The following is a 21,675-nucleotide window of genomic DNA, read 5'->3' as shown; positions in this document are numbered from 1 at the left end:
CGTTTCTTTTTGACCACAAAACCATCACTGTTCTTTTTTTCCCTGCAAGGAAATCTGCAGAAAAAACCTGAAAACAAACCCAGAAATCCTGCAGTCTGCAGGCCTCGCGCTCCCCACCACCACACAAACTTGTAAATGCAGCATGTAAACAACAAAAGTTGTTGTTATTTCCATGTGTAGAAGATGCCTTGATAGTCTGTCAGTGGGGATAATCTCTGCCTGATTTAAACCAGAGAGGGGAAAAGCCAGCTCACGGAGGCAGATTAATCCACGAATAGAAGGAAATCAAAATATAGGCTATAGGCTTAAAAATATCTCAACTCCCCTCCAGGCAGAGACACTATTAAATGCAAAAAATGGTTTTAACCTTACCACTGTAATCCCTTACTAGCAATAGATTTTATTCTCACTCATATTTTCATTCTGATGCAGGCTGAAGTTGTAAATTGGAATTTGTGGTGCAACGTCTTTGCTCAAGTTGAAGAAAACAAAACTTGGTTTTTATCCTTTTTTTGTCCCGCTTTAATCTCAGAATGACTGGAGGTAGATTTGATGGCAGAAGGCCTTTCAGCAGGCCTGTTGAGGAAATAAAAATCAAATTGAGAACTGTAGCTGAAAATGAAAATCTAAATGGTCAAAGTCACTTTATTTGATTGATCTCTTATTGGTTTCCACTGTAAAAGGGTTAGAGTTATTAGCTTTTTTTTAAATTCTATACATTTCCTTTATTTCCTCAGAAGTATTCACGTGGACACCACAGGCCCTGCTGTACAGTAAAGAAAGAGGATTTTCTTGTATCAGGACCATAGTGTTGTAAAGCAGCCCAGGAGATTTGGGGTTTATGAAGTGCAGACAAGTGAACTGGTACACTGCGAGATAATTAATCTGAGATAATGGATGAGGCTGTGAAGATGCATGCAATCATTAATTCTAATCATGACACGTTTATTTGTCTCCCCTTTCTCCTCCAGGCTCAGTTTAGAGACACAATGTCACCACAACAATGTATGGGGGGCACGGCTAGAGGAAGAAGACTTTGGAATAAAGACTCAGTGCTGAATCAAGCAGGTGATTAGATGTGCTGGGAAAAAAAAGGTGTTTAAAATATGTGAAAGCGATATTTAAAGCAATTTTTTTCTTCTACGTCTAGTTTTTTTTCCCCCCGTGGTGGCCAGGCTGTGAAAGCCGGGGCTGTGTGACCTTAAACCCGGGCTAGTGAGGCCGGGCAGGCTGCCGGGGGGACACACCGTGACTCCGGTAATACAGAGAGAAATATCACCCCCGACTGGAGCTTTGATCAACTGAGTGTACAGGGGAGGAGGAGGAGGGGGTGGAGGTGGAGAGGTGGGGTACCGGTCCGCTGCTCTGCTCTGGCTGTTTCAGCCTCTCTGCAGGTTTTTTTTTTTTCTTTTTACAAAGGAATATTGCAAACAGGCGCTGGCATTCATAATTCATAATAAGGCGCATTGATCATTCTGGCTTATGAATGCGTTTATTTTAGAAATAAACAGCCTCATTTCTGTCAAACTGGCTCAGTTAATATCATTTTTTTTTTTAAAATAATTTTTCATCTGTATTCCTACTTGGAAAACTTCACCACGTGGAATGAGAAAAATAATTTGAAGGCAAAATGTGCATTTTTTTTTTAAAAAAGGAGAAAATTAGAAGCCGAAATAAGACAGAAATTATTTGATTTTAGTCAGTTGCACTTATTTTAAGTTGCTTTCGACAAACATGTCAATGTGCCAAATTAATAAAATTGCTTGAAATTACATAGATATTTTTTAAAACGAAAAACTCATTTTTTTCTTCTGAAGAATAATATGTTATTTTTGCCAGTAACGAAAACCAGCAACAGAATGCACGTGCGTCATCTGAAAGTTACAAAATAAGCTTTAAAAAATGTTTTATTTTTGGGCAACACGCTCACTCACAGAAAGCTGTTTGAACAATGAGTAAACAGTGCTGTCCATTAACATTTATGACATAATATGTCAACTCTTGTCTTGGTTGCTCAAACTGCATGGAGCGCGCACATCTGACGCAAACTTTACTGCTATAAAGTGAGAGTGTGTTTGTAGGGGAAGGGGTGTTGGAGGAGAGGGAGGTTGCGGTGCCCTGCCCTGTCCCTGCCCTGCCCAGTCTGTCAATCATTCTTCTCCGCATTATCACGCACTCCCAGAACCGAAATCCGACCCTCCTTCCCTCCCTCCCTCCCTCCCTCTTCTATCCATCCTTCTGTCCGTTCATCCATCCCGGCGCGCGGTGCTCACGCAGCAGAAAAGGCCCTGCATGGCTGACAGATTTGGGGGGAAATTCAGAGTCTGTAATGGTATAACCCACATGATTGGGGAGGCTGCAGCAGCCAACGCAAAGCCACGCAGAGTCCCACAATCGACTGGCTGAGCTGTGTCCTCCCCTCCCACCACCTCTTCCTCCTCCTCCTCCTCCTCCTCCTCCTGTGGATCAGCAGCCAAACATATGCCGATGTGAACTCAACGTGGATTATTGAGCCAACAGCAACTCTACGCAAACATTTTCCAGACTTTCCAACTCCGGTCCCGGCCTGCGCTGAGAGAAATCCAATGGGATTTATAGATCATCTCCCTACAGCTGTCCCTTCTCAGTCAGTCAACCCCCCACTCCACACACACACACACACACACACACACACACACACACACACACACACACACACACACATTAGCCGATATTCAGAGGCTGTCATGATCCGACCACCAGAACCATCCACAGCTACAACCAACACCGTCCTCTCTGTCTGTGTGTTTTCTCAAGGAGATCATATGATTCAGTGAATTGGGGGCCCGGGGGGTCCAAAACAGTTGTGAGTCACGAGACTCCGAGGTCACCATCAGCATCACCAAAACACCGCAGCCACCACCACTAGAGTCCCTGCCACTCCTCTAGGGGGCGAATTCAATCCGGGTAAAGAGAGGGCTTAGCCTATGATATACTGCCATTATTATTGCTAATATTGTATTATATCATTAACTATAATTTATTGCTGGCGTTATGTCAGGCTAAAGCTTTAGGAGACAATATGGTCACTCCCCATTCCCAGTCAAATCTTTATGATATATATATATATATATATATATATAATATATTTTAATTTTGAAAAATGTTAAAAATAACCTCAGCTCACGAGGAAGCAAATCAATACACAGATAAATAAATAGTCAATATCTTTTTGGTTATCGTTTCTCTCCCTGCTATAAAATCCATCTGTGACCGTATTTAAACCATAGATGTCCGCAGCTAAAACCTATTAAAATTATATTTATACAAATAGAGAACATAGGTTTCAAGATATGCACTATTAAATCAATAGCACAAATGACAAAAACTGCATCATTTCCATCAGATCAGCTGGAGAGACTACTAACTGAGCCATGTGGAATTCCTCAAAAGAGACCTACACCTTCACTGTGAATCCAAACTCAAAAAAGAAAGAGTTTTTTTCTTATATGAAAATGCTCCAAACAGAGAAATGAACATACATAAAGGCGCAGGGAAGCAGCCTCTAAAGCAGTTCTCCTAGTTTAGATTAATGGTACTCCGCGCTTATTCTGCAGTCGGGGGTGAAAGGGCTAGGATCACTAATGATTATAATATAATGTGTGGCGATAACCACTCCCTTTGAGATATTATCGCCCGCTGGCCAATGCTCAGGGGACGGGCTGCATGGCTGCAGAGCGGCAGATAGCTGCTGCTGCTGCTGCAGCGACCGCAGCGGATTTCTGCGCTCTGAAAGAAAAGCCCGCAAGCATGGAGCGAGGGAGAGCTGGCCGCTGCTGATACCTGCATTAAAATATACAGCAGAGCAGACTGGCCCATGAATGCTGCTTAACAATATACACACACACTTTCAAAAAAAATATATTAGAGAGACGTTTATGTTTTTTTGTGAAAATAAGGGCACATGTTTATTTAGGAACTACCTTACATCTATTTTTCATCTTATTGTGATAAATCAAACTAAAGAAAAATTTTTGTTCTTTTTAAAAGCAACAATTTGAAGTGACTTCATTACATTTACTGCTTTCTGAAACGGTTTTGGAACACTAAAGAGGCCCTGCGGGAAAGCATGTTGAAGAGTTATTTGAACCCAGACGAAAATGGCCTTAAAGGGTTATAGAGTAGCAGAATCTGAATCATACAAAAAACCCCTCATAATTCCTAAATAAAACAAGAACAATCAAAGACAGATAGAACAGATACTACAATTAATAGAGATGTAGGAGTCATAGAATATGATTTAATGCTGCTAAAATTCAAAATTCTGCTATTTCATGAATCTTTTTGTTGCAATCAAGTGCCGAAGAAGAACAGAAGCTCCTCAAATGATTTATGCTCTGGTTAATGATTTTATTCAAATTCTCTTATTAGAAAAAAAGTAAAAATATACCTGAAAGACAATCAGAGAATTCAAGCATTTCAGCCTCCTTGGAAAGTATTTTGATGTTAAAATAAATTGACTGCTTGTGTAAATTTAGACTATTTTTATACACATATTGCATTACACTTTTAGAGGAGAACTAAATAACCTTTGGCCTACCTGTATCTTATCACCTTCTCATTTCTTTAATGTGAAATAAAGTCTTAGATGCAGCTGTAGGCCTGTACAATAAGAGCAACATCAAAGGAAAATATATTAGAATCTACCTCATCAAGACCCACAGGCCTGTACAGTAAATGTTGTGAAATCACAGATGTCTACATATACGTGAAAAATGTCTCACGTTCCGGGGGAAAGAAAAGAAAAAACACTATAATCAAACAAGGATAAAGAAGCTTCTGATTCCCTAATGTGAACAGGCGCGGACAACTTTTCCAAAGCCGATTAGGTTGGAAATCCCTGCATAATTATCGATATTCACTGATCAATAACAAACAGTCCAGTCCTCAACGACATGCCTGCGTAAAAATAAAATTCTCTGACAGAGGGAAGCAGAGGAGGAGGAGGAAGAAGAAGAAGAAGAAGTGTAGTGAGTGATGCTGCTGTGCTGGATGCATCGCAGCCAATCCCGCACTATCCATCTTCATTGGGCTTTTGTGTGCGCAAAAAGCAAAGGCGCGCATAACGTAAAGCCCGCATCAAAGCCGCGGCTTTATTTTTATATCCAATAGATCAGCAGGCAGACAAAGCTTTATTTTCGCCAGGAGAGAGATATTTTACCTCTGCCTTACGGTTTTATGTTAGAGAGGTGTCAGCCGGGGGAAATGGATGGCTAATGCATAGGCAAAGCGCTGTTCGCCTTGGCATGCTGCACGTCAGAGGGGGGCTGCAGGGAAGAGCAGGGGGGATTTAGGGCCCCTGGGGGCCCAACACGGGGGTCTGAGCACTGGTGGTGGTGGGGGGGAGGGAGTGGGGGGTAGAAGTATCCGCCCCCCACTCATACTCATGCTCATAACACAGTTGAACACATAAGCACACAGTCAAACATACACCTCAGTTAGAATAATACATGAGGTTTACAGTATTGGCCTTTTATTAAGAATTCAGTCTTTATAGACCTCCAACCACCCACCACCTTCTCATCCCTCCAAATATATATATATATATATATATTTAATATTATTATAAGTCATACTGATTAAAATAAGTGTCAATAGGAATGTGATAGACTGAAAGGTTACACAAGACAACCAGCATATGAGGTATTTAAACAAGGTGACCCCCAGAAAAGAAGGAGAAAATACACATTAAATCCAGTAACAGTCACAAAATGAATTTTCCAGAATACAAATGTGCAGAACATCAACGTCTTTATTAAACGAAACTCAAGATTCACTTATTAGCTTTTCTGGAGCTTTCAACCAGTGATGATAACCTACTAAGATTCATGTTGTCATCATCAACTGGAAGCCTAGAAAAACGCTAGTAAGTACATCTGTCTCATAACACATTAGAACCCATAAGCACACAATCGAAGACACACACCTCAGTTAGACAATGCATGAGTTTGCTGGCATTGACCGTTTGTTAAAATACAGGGCCTGTCCCAGACTTTATGAGGCCCTGAGAAGAGCCCCCATCCCGCTATTCACCCACCCCTTCTCAAAGTTCTTTTATATTATTCTAAGTCATACCGGAAGGTAAAGTGGCATAAAACATGTAATATGTTGAAAAGAAATGCCATATAACCAGCATGTGAGGCATTTAAAACCAGGTAATCCCCATCCCCAAAAACAGACAATCCCCTGAGTCCAACAGTTATAAGATGAATCTTGCAGTAAATATATGTGCAGAGCATAAACCATCTTTACAGTTACAAAGAAAATCAAATTAACTTTTATTTGGCCAACAAAACTAAAATCAAAGTCCACTTAGCAGTTAACTGAGTTTTAATGGATAATTACAACTGACTCAAAGTCGTCTCAAACTCATGGTTGAAAGCTCCAGAAGAGGCTTAATGTCACTAATGTTATCTTAGTTTTGGCTTTGACAAATTCTTAATAGATAGGGATGAGCAGCCCAGTATTTGTATTTGTATCTATATTTGTTGAGGCAGCAAAATTATTTGTATTTGTATTTGAATAAAAGTGGAAAGAGGCTTAAAAATGCTGCTTTTGTTTTTATTGCGCTTTTAATTTTAGAGTTGTTTAAGTGTTACAGTAAGAGTTCATGAATAAATTACCTTATGAAGGAGGTCCCCACACTGGGTCTCAAACTGGAGTCTCCCAGATCATTGATGACTGCGCTGACTACTGATCTAAAACTTTACTCGTCACCTCATTGCAGACAGACCTCTACCTATTTATACACCCATAACACAAAGACAGCACACCATGTAACGTGTAGGGAAGAACTTCAAAGGCGATTCTTACTTTGCACTTTTCATTTATTTCCTATTTTTTACAATCTTGGGAGCACTTCACGTTTGTCAGTAGCTCAGCTTTATCTCTGGGGAACACCCCCCAAATCCAGGAATGCTGTCCAAATTAGGAAATGTGCGTCATGTAGCAGGTGGATGTGACTCTCCTCGCTGAGACCTGCTGATAGACGTAACAGCGGAGCAGAGGACAGAGACTGAGATACCGATGTAACCGACCTGTGCGCTGGTATTTTCTTCTCGAAAACAAATCATTTTAAAAATATTTGTATGAAACAAATATTCTTAAAAAAAAACACTATTTGTGATTTGCCGAATAATGTATTCGGGCACAACCCTAGTAGATAGCCTGCGTTACAAACTTGTGTGGAGTTTAGATGTGAGCGTTTACCAGCCCGGGAGGCTCTAAAAACGAAATGCTATTGATTTGCATTATGGGAAATGCAGGATCCAGTATTTTTGGAGCTTGACCCATAAAGTCAGGATATCTTGGCCACTGCTGCATGGACCATTGACCATTCTTTAAAAAATCTTTCAATTTTAAGTCTTCCAACTTAATGGAAGTGTAATGCCCAAACACTGGAGTATCCCTTTAAATTATCACAAAAATTAACAGAGCACATTTCTCATTTTCTCTTTAAGTACAGCTAAAAGCTAATTAAGCAGCCAAGTAGTTTGCTTTATGCCAAGGGCCGTCTATATGTTCACCCCTGACCACAGCTACACAAGAGGACACTGATGTATTCAGTTTTTCAAAATAATTTTTTTACAAATAGATGCGTAATTTAAAGGTCAAATGTATCCTTCATGTCCTTTTAGTAAATGAATGTGGAGGAGTTCACAGTGCCTTAAACTCTGTGTCTTAGATGAGAGTTTTATTGTCCCATGATGATTTTAATACAGTTTCAGAGGCTTTTCTGTGCCAACAAGAGTACATCTGCATGACATTTTTTATTCCCAATTTAGCAGCGGTTCAAAATGTAAGCAGCATCACACAAACAAATCTATAGAATTCAGCCTTGAAATCTTCACATTAGCAAAACCCCCTTCAGACCCTTCCAACACATCCTCATACAGGACTATTAGCTAGTTGTTAAAATCTTATGCACTGCTCCCTCTCTGACATGAATGCAGATTTCTCGCTATATGCTGCAAAGAGTTAACGAGATTTACAATGCTGCTCAAAACACAGAGCTTCCCTGTCATATTTCCCCCTCATGCTAAATAGAAATCTTAAGAAGTAATTGGAATTTACTGCATACCTGAATAACTGCATATAAATAAGCACACATTTCATCAGGGGGTTCACTGACACTGTTTGGTCGCATAAAAACTGCTGCATACATTATAATACACAGCAAATAATCTTATTTTGCTGGAGTCTTTGCTACATGCTTGGGATTCCGTCCAAATTACCGAGGATTCAAACAAGCGTTTTCAATTTATTAAGCCTATATGGGCAACATTTCATTTTAATGGGACAATTTATTTCTGGGAGGGGATTATCAGGGGTTGGTTGAAACCATGGCAGTGTGTAAATCTGACAGCGTTCATCTCATTTAAAGGCAGGCAGCCTTTCTTTGCTCAAGCCTGTTTCAGTGGACGGGGCAGGAGGATTCAGGAGCCTCGCGAGGCCTCGACCCCTGTCCTCTTCCTGCGGCTGAAAGGCAAAACTAGCTCGTTGACTTTGGCCATGTCTCCCAGACAAATTCCTCAATTCTCAACACCTTTATGAGCCTGCATGCGCTTACCGAATTTGGTGGAGGAGGACACAAATCCTCCGGATGGGATTGGCAGTCATGCCCCCGGTCTCTCGGCCCGACACGCTCGGGATGTAAAGTGGCCGTCGACGCTGCGACCCCCCGGTCGAGAGGGCTCAGCGGATTTGGAGATAATGACATTGCCGCCTCTATTAAGATTCACATTAACCATTTCACCACACGACCCCATTTCCCTTTGTCCTAGCCCCTGTGTCAAAAGCCTCCCAGTCTTACCATGCCTGTGGTAATATTCAAAGCTGGCCAAACAACCCTGGCTGCCTGCATGTGCACAACCTCTATTCCTGAAAAGAACAAAAAAAGAGGCTGTCTATATGCAAAGAATACAGTGGAAATACATATCCCACTTGTTGAAAGCAAACCACCTTAACATTCATGGAACAGACTATTTGGCTGCAAATAGATCCCTTATGCTTGTATCTGACATTTTCCATGTTGGAACACACACTCACTCTCAGAAATATTACTTTGTCTTTTCTTTTCACTGACTGAAAGACACATACACCAAGTGACCTCTCTTTCTCTCTTTCTGTCTGACACACACACACACACACACACACACACACACACACACACACACACACACACACACACACACACACACACACACACACACAAACCCCAAGCTGCCTCCCCTGCTGGCTCCCAGAGCTGTGACTGTGGGAGGGAGGCCAAATTGTTTGTCTCTCCCTGTGTCAAGGCTCTGCAGCGGGGATGAGACCATGAGAACAACTGCTCCCTGTCTGGCTTCTGGCTGATGGCTCCATCAGGTTAGAGCAACAGGGAGTCTGACGCTGCATGAGCTTGAAAGTGTGTGTGTGTGTGAGTGTGTGTGTGTGTGTTCGTGTGTGTGAATGAGTGAGTATATGAGTTTGAAGAGAGGTAGGTGATCTTTCCAGGAGTGAAAAGTGATGCTGTGTACAACCAAAGTGAGCATTAAAGGAGAGTTTGAAAAGCGATTGCTGGGAAGCAAAGTGCAAAACCAGCACTGAGTCCTCAGCACCAAAGATGGGAACAAAATTTAAAAACTTGTCAGAAAACAATGCTACGCATCGAAACTGGCAACAAACTATAAAACAAAGAACTCAGGGATTACCTCTTCAGGAAAACTCGAGCATCCCACCACTGAGAAGAATTCTCTTGATCCTTCTCTACCTGATGAAGAGTCATTTTTGATTCAAATGGTATATATTTCTATTTATTACATGAAATAAATCTTGCAAAATCCTGAAAGCAACCTTAGCTCCTAGAACATATGTTTTAATTTGCTTTGTGAGATACGTTCTGGAGGAGATGTAACTGTTGTGTTCACTGTTGATTTTTCCCAGTTGAGGAAATATTACATCTCAACATTGTTACCTAGAAATTATATATATATACTTAAAATAATTGCCCTCTGGATTATGTTCATATTCAACGCTTAGGGAAGTGTTGGGGTGGATGACGGGCATACAAAATGTAGCACATTGACACTGGAAACAGATGTTTGCATCAGTTTAGGCAGCAAAAGCACTTTGGCTAAGGAAAGTGAAACATTGTGGTTTTGGTTAAATGTTAACCAAGTGCTGTCAATGTCTAAACATCATCATAAAAAGTCTAATAATGCTGTAGTTAGTAGTAAAAAATGAAATTACGTTGTCATTGAACATTTTACTGATAAGTTCAGTATCAACATTTTTGCAACTTGCCAGATTTGCTAGCAATGTATATGAATGTATTTTTAGGAGACAGGCTTGGACATCAGTGTACTGCACAGATATCATAGAGAGGAGGTCGTGGTGGATGGTTGTCTGTACAAAGCACAGGACTTTGATACCAGAGCCTGGGGTAACACACTTGGTTAGAGACTGTGTTTCCCTTAGAAGACAGACTATGGTCTCTTAGAAGTAAAGCTGGAGGAGGTCAGGGTGGTTGGCTCGGCCTACAAAGTGTCATCAGAGACCACTGTTTGCATCCTGTCTCCTACCAACAATTAGTGTTGCTTTCTTTGAACCATGACCATGATTTTTCCATAATATTAACCAGGCTGTATGTATTTTGGAAGGCCCTGACAAATAAAGTTGTCATGCCAGATCAGAAATGATCTGGCATGACAACAATGAAGACAATGTTAAATAATCTGTTTTGCAATTTAGGTTTGGAGACTTTCTTCTGGGTTAGTGTTAGTGACATGTTGTGTCTTGTGGTTTAAGTCAGCATTGAATTTTCCAATATTTATTCAAGATCTAAATCTTCCCTGACCTTAACCAAGTGTTTTAAGTTCCCTAAACATTAGCGTTACAACATTAAAGGAATAGTTCAACATTTGGGAAATAGGGTTATTCAATACCACAAACTGCCAATTTTACACTTCTGTTTGTGTGCGGATTAAACAAACAAGATCCGTCTGTGTTAATTAGTGAGCTTCAGAGGTGTTGATAGTCACTTTGTACAGAGCCAGACTAGTTGTTTCCCTTACTTTCCAGTCTTTATGCTAAACTAGACTAACCACATCCTGACTTCAGTTCTGTACTTAATACACAAACATATGCTTTAGTTACTAAGAGTGGCTATTGTAGAAAAACACAGGATCACATTGACAAAGTTTTTTGCAAATGTGTTCATTTTGTCTGCAGATACATTCAATACATACATACAATACATGTTTTCTCATTATGTTCTTAAAAATGTAATCCAGGCAGCATTACCTTTCCTGCAAAACCTATTATTTGCTAATGCAAACAAATTGTATATGAATGTCATTCTAAGGAGATAAGGTTGGACATACGTAGATATATTCTGATGTTGACTTAGCTGTGGGGTCTTTACTGTCTCATGTTTGAGGAGCAGTGTGATCCTACTGTACCAAGGTGACTGCCAACAGTCATCTTGGATTTATTGGCATTCATCTTCTAAAGTGCATTGCATTGCATTCATTGGAGAGTATTTAGTCATCTTTCCATCCCTGCACATGTGTTTCACTAAACTATCTCTTCATATCATTCCTCTGATAATGTGGATGAGGTAGTTATGCCACTGCATGGAGAACCCTCCTCCTCTCCTGACTTGCTATGCCTGCAGATGAGTTGAAAGGGTGAGGAGGTCGCAACCTTCCTGGGGGATGTTTTACGATGACACGGCCGGGAAGGTCTGATTTGTCTCCACTGGAGCGTGCCGCTGGCATCTTCACACCCAGCGAGAGAGAAAGAGAGAGATAGAGATAAATAGAGAGAGGAGCTGAGAGAAAGAGAGAGTGTGTGCACAGAGGAAGAGTGTTGGTGATGGTGGGGGGGGGGGGGGGGGGGGGTGTGTTTGTTGGAGGTTGGATGTCGCAGGGTGGAGGAGGGCGGGCTGTAAATTAGCTGGCTTGGCAGACTGATGGTCAGCAGCGGTTTCAGAGAACAGCACCCACCTTGACCCCCGCCTAGGACGTCCAGCTGAGCCCAGAGGGAGGAGGAGGTGGAGGAGGACTGCAGACCTCAGATGTGGCTGTGTACTGTAGGCTCACTTTTATCTCTATGTTGTAAACATGCACAGATTCTGGTCACTACATAGTTATTCATGTTGCAGTCTTGATCATCTTACACTGTCTTTGACAGTATCATATCATATCATATCATATCATATCATATCATATCATATCATATCATATCATATCATATCATATCATATCTGTATCTGCTTGTTCTAGCTCTTCATTAAAGTCATATGATGTCTACAACTCATTCCGCTCTTTTTAGCGTGGCAAAGACACTGAAACAGCCTGAACAACGGGGTTTCTCACCTTTTTTGACATGTGAACCCATTTACACCATTTCTATGAGAATAGATGCATCTTTAAATGGATTAAATAATGATAAATAACAAATAGTACACATAGCAAACATAAACTGAAAATTTACAAACTGTGATTCAAACTATGTGGCAATAAAACTGTTTTCACTCAAGAATAATGAAAACCATTCAGAGACACTCAATTACATCGTAAAAATGTAACCAAACAAGCTGCATGTATGCATCTTAGTGATGGTTAATGACATTGGTTGATATCTGATATCCAATATCTATATTATATACAAGTCCAACGTTTGTTTTTACTAATTCTAACATAATGCCAGTATTAGCTGTAGCTGTGTGTCAGTACACATCTTTAACAGGAATAGTTTTACCAAGGCTGGATTTATAACCAGAAATATCAAAGTTGGTCCTGCTTCAACATCTGATCTTGGGGCCCTGTTTTGAGGAGTGTCCCTGTGTCATAATCTAAGAGTAAGATAAGTAATTAATTATCACATAGCAAGGGGACAGGAAGAAAAACTATAGGGGAAAAGTAGATAATGGGGGGTTAACAGGGGCCCATGAGCTCATTTTTGTCCCAGGGCCCCCTGGCAGGTTTATGAGCCAGGAGTACTGGGTTTTTGAGGTCATCTGTTATCGATATATTGTTTTATTGTTTTTGTTTGTTTGTTTGTTTTTTTTACACAAAAAACATAAACAAGCATTTTTGTAAGGTTCCTTTAAATTTGGTCATAAAGATTTGCAAATAAAATGTTTTACTAAGCATTTTACAGGTGACTAACACCAACAGAAAATATAACAGTACATTTTAAACATTCAACTGGAAATCAAATCAGTATCAATGGCAGCTATAAACAACAACACAAACATTACGAAACATGTTAAAGGTGAAGTTGAGATGAGAAAATTAAGAGAAAAATATATAAAAATGCATATGAAATAAAAAACACAAGGAACTACTATAAATTATAACTACTATAACTACATGAAACAGTGTGTAGTGAAGGCAAGCCACTGAAGACTGAATGCATTTTTCACAGTTAATATAGTTTGTCACCACTGCAATCTATGGGAATGTTTTTTTTCCAGATAGTATTTGTTTCAAAAGATGGAGGTAATCAAAACATAATTTTAGCATTTCTGCACCATAATTCAATGTCACTTATTGACCAACAGATATACTAATCCAGTGTATCTGTAATAAGCCAAAGTGAGCTGATAATACTGCATAAAGTCGGCCGAGCTCTAGTCCTTACCAACATATATACATATCTGTATCTCTCTTCCTTTCACCCTCTTTACATAAATCTATAATCTATAAATACTGGAAATCAGACAGAGCACATACATGACTGTAGACCTCAGATTCATGGCTGACTGTGTGTGCAAACATGATAAAAAATAGTCTGTTTTAGAAAGCATGCAGCACTCTCCACCCTCCACAAAATCTCACAATATATAGTAAATTGGCCCATATTAAACAAATTAATCTCACGCTTGGCAGTTCATCGATCTGCTGTTTCTCTGTTGCTTATTTGCAATCATGGAGCTCATTAATGGAGAAAATTATCTAAGTCACCCGAGGTGCTGCGGCTGGGGAGGAGAGAGTTAACAAGCTACAGGGACACAGAGGCTGCTTGGGAGACAGAGAGACAGAGAGAGAGAGAGAGAGAGAGAGAGAGAGAGAGAGAGAGAGAGAGAGAGAGAGAGAGAGACAGAGAGAGAGAGAGAGAGAGAGAGAGAGAGATGGTGGTGTCATTTGCATGGAGTTTGCTGGAATGCACTCCCCTATGGGGTGTAGGTGGGAGAGTTAACGCCCTGCAACACACAGCCCCAACACACTCTAATAAATCATGTAATCCCTGAAACTGGAAGACAAACATGGGAGCAGATCTAATCAGGACTTGGCAGAATCCTTTTATCTGGGCCCATCTCTGCCTTGTCACACACAGTACACAGTCCCGCGCTCCTCTTATGACGAACACTGAAATGGCTGTTGATAACCAGTGATGGATAGGAACTGAGAGGGTTGATGGGGGGGGGGGGGGGGGGGGGGGGGGTGTTTGAAGCCCCATACTGACATTTTTAGGATGATATTCATCTTTAAATCTCTACATTTGCATACCTTATAATTTATTCTGCATCAATGGACAGTGGAACTTTCCACTGCAACCCAGAATAATGACATGTTTATAAGTTGGCAGCCCTCTGTGGCAGGGTGACCCCAGACACTTACAATTTGGAGAACACTGAGATGCATTTCAGCTTTTAAATAAATAGTTATTTTTCAAAACACAATTAAGCAAGTTCTTACATAAATAACTTTGGGAATGGGAATACATTTCAAGCTACATGTAGAATTACTGTGTCTTTCCAATTTTCTGATAGTTTAAGTTATTGCTTCAAAAATAAGAAAATTACAGTAACAATTGGTGCAGTGTGAGTCCTCATTGTGTGTGTGTGTGTTTCTAATTCTATGCATAGTGGCTTTAATGTTAGGTTAGGGTTCAGTGTTTTTCTATGGTCAGGAAGGAACATCACAACTGCTAGTATGCCAGCATGTCAACATGCAATACCACTAATGACAGCTAGATACTGGCTACAGAAAATCTCTCCATATGATTAAAAATATGGAAATATTCTCTGGCGTTCTTATTGTCATCAACTGTAATCAAAAAACTCAAACCAACAATGAACTGATCTACGTATTGTGTGTGTATCAAAGCCTGATATATCTTATTCCTCTTTGCCATAGAGCTCCACTGTTGACCACAAACTATCTACTGTATATATACTATACTAACACATCAGTGAACCACACTGGTGCACCGGATGACATGTTTCTTCATTACCATGAACACACACACTGTAGTTTATTTTGATTCAATCCCACACACACCGTCCTGCTGCCAGAAATACTCACTAGAACACCAAATATGGATTAATCAGCTGCTAAAAATAGTTCCCAACAAATACACATTTCTCCCTGTTTGAGTAACATTTATTAAAAACTACAGGGAATTACAGAGCCTTTTTAAAAACTATATATTTGATTTTTAAAGATATATGTCATCAGTGGGAAACAATGGGCATGGTTAGGGAAGTCAGAAAGTATTGAGAGACAGACACATTATTGGTTTTGATCTTTTTATTCTATATTTTTCTCAAAGTCACATCACAGTCACCCCGTCAGCTCCACCTCACCTTCTGTACACACATCTATTACATGTCTGTCTGTCCCAGAAGAGGGATCCCGCCTCTGTTGCTCTTTCTGAGCTTTCTTTCATTTTTTCCCTGTTTCCCTATTTCTTTTAGGGAGTTTTTCCTTATTCGAATCGATGGTGAAAGGATAGAGGATGTTGCATTCCTGTACAGATATTTAAAGTCCCTTGAGGCAAATTTGTGTTTTGTTATATTGGACTATACAAATAAAATTGACTTGACTTGACTTGACCTTTGCCAAGGATTTTCTGCTTATATGTAATACCTCAACTTGTGCAAGCCAATCCTCTTCTCAATTTACATTGAATGCAGGCCGTATACTGCCCAATTTTGGTGACCACTTGCCTTGTTTTGAATTAAATTCTGCACAGTTGTCTAATGGAATGTATTAACTGTGTATAAATTATATAAAGAGCTGCAGTTGTGGGCTAGCCTCTGTTTCACTATCTCTCCGTCCTACTGTTATTACAGACATGTCCAAAGTTAACCATGACCCCTAAAGTCACTTGCGGTCTCGTGTCCTGTCAAGCCATTCCGTGTAACCCACAATGGAAATGCTGTTCATTAAAGGTCCTTATCTAAACATATGGAGTGAACAACATGACATATTGTGAGAAAGGCTATGTTCCAGGGCTGGGACTATCAGTTATTTACAATATTAGAAATGTCAAAAAGATTTTGCATGAGGTTTTCTTACTTCTGGAGCAGAACTCAGATGTTCCAGTTTCACTTTGGCTTTCTATGGAGCTACAAACAGGAGTCTTTGCTGACAGTAAAAACAGTCTCATATTAACGGGTCCAGCATAGATTGAACATGCACTCAGTAGACCTGTGCCATATGAACATCTCCTGAGTGGCTAAAACTGACAGATAGTACAAACTAGGGGTGTGCCCGAATACAAATACATTATTCGGCAAAGCACAAATAGTGGGTTTTATACAAATATTTGTTTCATACAAATATTTTAAAAATTATTTGTTGGGGGTGTTCCCCAGAGATAAAGCTGAGCTACTGACACAGGCAAAGTGCTCCCAAGGGACTCTCCATAACCTGTTCCCCTTCTGCTTTCCACAAAGTTAGTTTGTAAAAAATAAAATGAGAAGTGCAAAGTAATAATCCTCTTTGATCCTCCCTACACATTACATTGTGTTATGGGTGTATAAATAGGTAGAGGTCTGCATGAGGCAATGAGTAAAGTTTTAGCTCAGTAATCAGCGCAGTCGTCTATGATCTGGGAGACTCCAATTCAAGACCTGATGTGGGGACCTCCTTCGTAAGGTAGTTTATTCATGAACACTTATTGTAACACTTTAATTTTCTAAAATTAAAAGTGTCATAAAAAACAAAAATAGGATTTTTCCCACTTTTATTTGAATACAAATACAGATACAAATAATATTGCTGCCTCAACAAATACAGATACAAATACAAATACTGGGATCACATCCCCAGTACAAACCCAAGTAAAGGTAATAAAAGATTATTTAGAAACCTTTGGGTGACATCACAGAAACTACATCCATGTTTACAGAGAAACTGATTCAAGTCCAACATATTAAAGTGGTTTCATATCAACAAATAGACAGGCAGGAAGATGTAAATACAACAAACCAACACACTTTGACAGGTGACCTCATCATCTACATATCAGTCTCTGAAATCATAGGAACACATATCACTCATATCACCTGATTCCAGTTTCAACTACTTTCCAGAGCTGGTTTCAAATGAGTTCACCTGAACTGGGCCACCTCCTGTAAATATTCACTGTGTCAGTTACAGGTAGATGACTGGTTAGCCCCCCCCCCTCTGCTTTTCTGTTACACTACAGCCCACCATGAATCAAACACGGTGCCAATTCACTGGGGAGCCATCACTGGGAATATATAGCAGCTCCTGGGTTACTTTGTATTGTAATAGATGCATTGTGCCGCTGAAGAATATCCCAGCCTGTATTCAAGCAGAATGAACAAAAAGGGGAGCAGAAGAAAGAGTCTGGTGCAGATTCAAGGGGGGAACTGGAGGGACGGGGGAAAGTAGCGTAATTAGAAAGAGATGGGATCGGGGGAGGTTCAGTTGCTCTAGATGTGAAATCTAATTTCTATATAATGTCATTTAAATCCTGTGATCCAGGAATTGTATTTGAACTTGGATTATCGGAATCATCAGCCCGTGAATGCCTAAGATCCCTGCCACTGTTTGTGTGTGTGTGCAAATGTGTGTGGAGGAGGGAGGAGGAAGGGGGGATTTAGTGTTCCTCAAGTTCACAAGTTGCAAGCTTTTTTGGGATGATTATAGTGGTGGAAAGAAAAGATGAAATCCATTTAAAGTTGAATAAAGAGATGGAGCAGGAGGGAATAAAGGGAGTTTTTGAAAGCAGCACAGTGAGAGAAAACAAAATGAATCTGCAGACAAAAATGAGCGTGAACTCATTTGAGCAGAGAACTTTATTTATTTTTTTGCTCCGAAAATTACCTATAGTTTCGAAGCAACGATGAAATGAAAAATGATTTTTCATTTTCTGTTTGCTAGTATGTCGTCATACACACTGTGCAAGTGTGCAAGCATAAATGGCAAAGTCAAAAGTAACATTACACTCACCTCCACAAAATCTGTGAATGATAGTGGCATACATAACATATCATATATGATATACTGTTCTGCCTTTCAGGAACAATGTATGTACTCTGCATGCCTGTTGAGGACAATAAAGTTTGTTTTAGGTTCTTTGGGGAAAAGGAGAAATTCTGGAACAGAAAGTTGATGAAGGAAGAAAGAAAGTCCATCATTCTCTCGGATGATACAATGAGACACAACTTTATTCATCCCCTCGGAGCAATTGCAAATTACAGTTGAGAAGAATAAATGAATAAGAATTGCAGCCCCACTGTATCACAATAACAGATGGTGTCTGTATGACCAGCCAAGACGTCTTTTAAAAAGGTGAATATTATGATTATTCATAGTCATCAGTGAATCAATATATAGATTAAATGATTTTTGCAGAGGAGGTAGAGGTAGTGTTGTCAGCCTAGGGTATAGTAACTGCAGATCTTTCCCTCAGGTTGTGCACAGCCCCAGTGCACTTCACCAGTCAGCTGACTGAAGCTTGAAAGTGAAACCAGGGCAAAAAAGTCCTCAAAGCACTGAGCTCTGCTCTGCTTAATGCTGTGAGGGCATGGTCATAATTAAAGGTGAGCCAACCCAGATAAGTATATCTACATATGAATAAATGTCGACTTTCTCATATCTGGATTATGGACAGCGATACCCCATTCACACCTGGCATTAACATACGATCAGTATCTGGATACATTATCTTGATGAGGGAAAACACATGTTCATGCAGTTGTAAATGCACTCAGAATGCATTGTGATTGGAATGCAATCAGATCGGTCAGACCACATCTGGAGGTGGTCAGGTTCGCATTGTGATCGGATTTCAACCAGATGTAAATGCAATCCATAAACCGTAACCTGAAAAAAAGCATCCTATTAAGTTGAAAGGTCACCTAGCTCCGTCTCTTCCTGCCAGCTAAAGCAAGCCCTGCAAAAGCTACAAGTAGTAGTAGAAGTCTTTCCTCACAAAAAAGTGAATGACATCCATTTATGGCAGAAGTTCCCTTGACCTGGGATGCATCACGCCAGCTCTGCCCAGCTAACTTGCATATTGAGATCCAATCACAATGTGCACAGCTGAGAAAACGCATTTTAATACCAGGTGTAAATGCAAAGACCCATGGGTTGGATGTCATTATCCAGATAATGTGTCCAGATACAAATCACATTTTAATACCAAGTGGAAATGGTGTCTAAGATTAAGATTTAAGTGAGTAAATCAAACCGAAACTGTAAAAGTTTGGTGGGGCAGATCAGATATTTTTTAAGAATGCTAATGAACCAACAAGTTGCTGTCAGGTGAAAGCAACACCTGTGACAAATCAGGTCACACACAATTTCTTCAAAACTCATTCATATTCATATCACACTACAGGGTGTCTAAAAACTTAACAATTTCTAACTGTAGTGGGTGTTTGTTTACAACATTTTGCCACTGACAAACCTATTTAAAGTCCTAATTGGGCCTCATGCCTTAAGCCCTCATATAAACAAATTTATTCTGAGGCATGTACGAGTGATTTAAGAGAATTTGTGGCATTCACTAATATTCTCATACTTAAAATTTTCTCTTTGAGACATGGTCCAGACCTGTCAATGAGTCATGAACAGAACTTTTCTTTAAGAAAAACACTTCAGACTTCATAATACCTTCATCTGAATGAATTTAAAGTTTAAATATGAAATCAAAATCACCTCAAGTACTGTAAATATATAACTAAAACAAACCTAATGCAAAATTGATATTCTGTTCCCCATATCATCATCATGATGGCTAGCAGTTTACTGAGAGTCATATTTACATTTCAGTAGTAGTTGTAAACAGCTGCCTCAAGGTCTTCTTCAGGTCCAGTATCATCTGACAGTGTAACATCACCTACTGTAGGCTATAATATTGTCTCCTTTAATGTCTCTGTGACTCTCACATCCCTTGACCACCTCTCATGTTAGTCATGGAGCACTTTGTGCTACAAAGACATTTAACTTCATGTCAGATTGTACGTTCCCTCTTTATTTCTGTCACAGTATAGCTGCTCTGATGCCTCATTTTGAGTCCCCTAATATAACTGCTGACACTGCTAAATTTAGTTTTGCTTTTGTTTGTTGATTTCCAAAAGCGACTTGAAGCTTTATGGTGTGAAATTCTTTTTAGTCTTTGGGAGCATTTTTGTGAATGAAACTCACGAATGGAACATCATAGGTTTGTCTTATATGGACATTTTAGGGGTGTCAATTATCCTAATGATCAAATTAGAACTCACACTTACTCATGAAAATGAGTGATTTGTGACATACTAGTGCAGTTAAGAGTATTATCAGTATTATGCAGTAGTATCATGCAATGGTAAAAAAGAAAACAAGACATTCTCTGTATTGGATTACTAACCTCAAGCATGTTTGAGCTTATAGTTGATTTCTACAACACATTGAAGTTGTGGAGAATGGTGTTAGCCACCATCACCAGATTGTTTCAGCTACATTCATTCAGGATTGATCCCACTGCTATCCTCTGTCTGATATTGGATTATTGATCTCTATCGATCACTATTTGCCAGCAGTCTGTCACTCAATTGGCATTGTCACAGTGGAAACCCTGTTTTATTATCTGGTCTGTTAATTTGCTCTATTGAAGTGATGTTGATGAATAAAGACACTGCTGTTACTGACTCATCACTTCCAGCATGTGTCTCATAATAAAAGACATTTAATGTGAGGTATGTTGACAATGCTTGTGAGGTTAGCTGGTCCTCTGAGGGTTTAAGACCCTCATCTCTCTCCTCATTTCCTGTCACTTCTTCATTGTTCTGTCATTGTCTTGGGCTGTCAATTGAGCTATCAGCTGTTCACATCTATCCAATAGCACAGTGACACACCTCAATTGTTAGCCTATCATCTCACTGCTGTCTTTTTAAATATGTTTCTCTCTCCTCTGTCTTTAGTGCGTTCATGCTACTGTTATGCACACTCCTCCACCTCCCCATCACTGCCTAGTCTTCACAGATTCATCAGTTTCAAATCTTCATCAGCCACCATTACCACCAGTGTCTGGACTCCATGGGGGGATTTATTATGCTGTTGCTCAAGGCTGATGTGCCTCGATTAAAAATCTCCCTGTAGAGTCTAAGCAGCAAAGACTTTCTTGACCAAGACTTAATTACCACTAAATCATCTGTTATAATAAACAATTATCTTTACATCATTCACTATGTCTCTCCTGAATGTGTGAAGTTCACTGTTTTTCTGATTTCTGATGTTTTGTTTATATATATATATATAGTGTATATATATATAGAGTATATATATAGAGTGTATATATATATATATATATATGTATGTATGTGTGTGTGTGTGTGTATATATATATATATATATATATATATATATATATATATATATATATATATGCAATATTAGTAGTGTA

The sequence above is a fragment of the Thunnus thynnus genome, chromosome 7 (genome assembly GCF_963924715.1).
Source record: "Thunnus thynnus chromosome 7, fThuThy2.1, whole genome shotgun sequence".
In the NCBI taxonomy this organism is placed as follows: Eukaryota; Metazoa; Chordata; class Actinopteri; order Scombriformes; family Scombridae; genus Thunnus; species Thunnus thynnus.
Note: the sequence above shows the minus strand (reverse complement) of the source record.